The sequence below is a fragment of the Leptonotus elevatus genome, chromosome 1, assembly GCF_054856555.1.
Source record: "Leptonotus elevatus isolate MCC_2025b chromosome 1, RoL_Lele_1.0, whole genome shotgun sequence".
Taxonomy (NCBI): domain Eukaryota; kingdom Metazoa; phylum Chordata; class Actinopteri; order Syngnathiformes; family Syngnathidae; genus Leptonotus; species Leptonotus elevatus.
In genome coordinates, this window is record NC_141239.1 from 2,536,830 (window position 1) to 2,539,173 (window position 2,344).

Sequence of the window (2,344 nt, forward strand, 5' to 3'; positions counted from 1 at the left end):
GGAGGAAGGTGGACATATTATGTGTTCAGGAGACCAGGTGGAAAGGGAGCAAAGCTAGAAGTTTAGGAGCAGGGTTCAAGTTATTCTATCATGGTATCATGATAGGAAGAGCAATGGAGTAGGAGGAGTTTGTTAGGAACGTCCTGGAGGTAAAAAAAAAAAGAGTCTCAGATAAAGTGATGAGCTTGAAGCTAGGAATCAAAGGTGTGGTGATCAATGCTGTTAGTGGGTATGCGTCACAGGTAGGATGTGAGTTGGAGGAGAAGGAGAACTTTTGGTTGGACCTTGATGAAACGATGCAGAGCATCCCTAGAAGTGAGAGAGGTGTCATTGGTGCAGACTTCAATGGACACTTTGGTGCAGAAAACAAAGGTGATGAGGAGGTGATGGGCAAGTTTGGGAACCAGAAGAGGAACGCAGAAGGACAGATGGTGGTTGACTTGGCAAAAAGAATGGAAATGGCAGTTGTGAATACTTTCTTCCACAAGAGGCAGGAACATAGAGTGACCTACAAGAGTGGAGGTAGGAGTACACAGGTAGACTACATCTTGTGTAGACGGTGTCATCTGAAGGAGATCAGCGACTGCAGAGTAGTGGTAGGTTTGAGTGTAGCCAGACAGCAGAGGATGGTAGTGTGTAGGTAGGATGACTCTGGTGGTGAGGAAGACAAAGACGGCAAAGGCAGAGCAGAGGATGAAATGGTAGAAGCTGAAAAAGGAAGAGTGTTGTATGACTTTCAGGAAGGAGTTGAGACAGGCTCTGGATGGTCAGGAGGTGTTTTCAGATGACTTTACATCTACAGCAAAAGTGTTCAGGGAGACAGGTAGGACAGTCCTTGGTATGTCATCTGGAAGGAAAGGGGATAAGGAGACTTGGTGGTGGAATGAGGAGGTGCAGAAGTGGATCCAGAGTAAGAGTTTAGCTAAGAAGTGGGACACAGAGGATTGGAGAAAGCAAAAAGGAGTACAGGGAATTGCAGCGTAAGGTGAAAGTAGAAGTGGCAAAGGCCGAACAAGGGGTTTACGATGACTTGTATGCTAGGTTGGACAGTAAGGAGGGAGAGACTGACCTATACTGGTTGGCAAGGCAAAGAGGCAGAGATGGGAAGGACGTGCTGCAGGTTAGGGTAATAAAGGATAGGCATGGAAGTGTGACAGATGCCAGTAGTGTGATGGGAAGATGGGAAAAGTACTTTGAAGAGTTGATGAATGAGGAAAATGAGAGACAACGAAGAGTACAAGAGGTGACTGTTGTGGACCAGGAAGTAGCAAAGATTAGTAAGGACGAAGTGAGAAGGGCATTGAAGAGGATGAAGAGTGGAAAGGCACTCGGTCCTGATGATATACCTGTCGTCATGTGTTGAGGAGTTGAGTTGCTGCTTGGAAGCTCCGCCTCTCTGTCCTCCTCACACTCACCCTTGTCTTCATCTTCACTCTTTAAAGGGGCGAAGACCAGTGGTGACTTGGTTACATCATCCTCAACCTCCTCCTCTTTGACAAAAAGGGGCTTTTCTTCCTCTTTGATGTAAGGATGCTCCTCCTCCTTTTTAACATGAGGAGACTTCACTTCCTGTTCGTCAGGACGAAGATATTCCTCACCGACGTCTGCAAGACACAAGAAGACAAGCGTGAGTTGATGTGTATTATTGTTTCGACAGCAGCACCTTGACTTGGGGCCTATCGCACACGGTACGATGCATCAGAAACCCAAACCGGACCATGGGGGGGAGGGCGGGGGGGTGCACCGTCAGAGCTGAATTGACTTTTAAGGTGTGCCAATCTCATCTCTCAAAGCCCTTGGGTCTATGTTGTTTGTATATATAATATATATATATATATATATATATATATATATATATAAATAAATCGAGGTTTTAAACAAATATCCTCCACTTGTCTTACCTGCCCCCCCTGTGATTTTATTCTTGACCATTTAAAAAACTACAACTGGCACTTGTCACTTGCCCCAGAGACAACAAAAAACATAGACCCAAGGTCCATGGATCCAAGGAGAAATGAGGAAGTAAAGAACCTTAAACGTAGTTGCAGGGCGGCGGAGAGGAGATAGAAAAAAAAAAATCAGCAAATATTCATTGAGCAACCAAAAAAATCAACAATTATTCTTAAGATTGTGTTTCACAAACGCTCTCCATCTAACCTAGCTTGTGTTCATCGTTCAGATAAAATTTCAATAAATACATTTGTTTTTGTGGTCGTAACGTGGCAAAATGTTGAAAAACGAGTACACTCACGGCGTCCTTTCAGTGCTACAGCCTTCGCTCGCCTTTGGAACAGTCTGCCGGAGGAACTCAGGGCCCCAAAGAACGTTCAAGATTTTAAGAGCA

The 2,344-nt window shown here is 45.0% G+C and overlaps 1 pseudogene; it reads left to right on the forward strand.

The window, feature by feature from the left end:
* Window positions 1-645: 645 nt before the first annotated feature.
* On the forward strand, window positions 646-1,363 carry LOC147180323 (uncharacterized; annotated as a pseudogene).
* The last annotated feature ends 981 nt before the right edge of the window (window positions 1,364-2,344 follow it).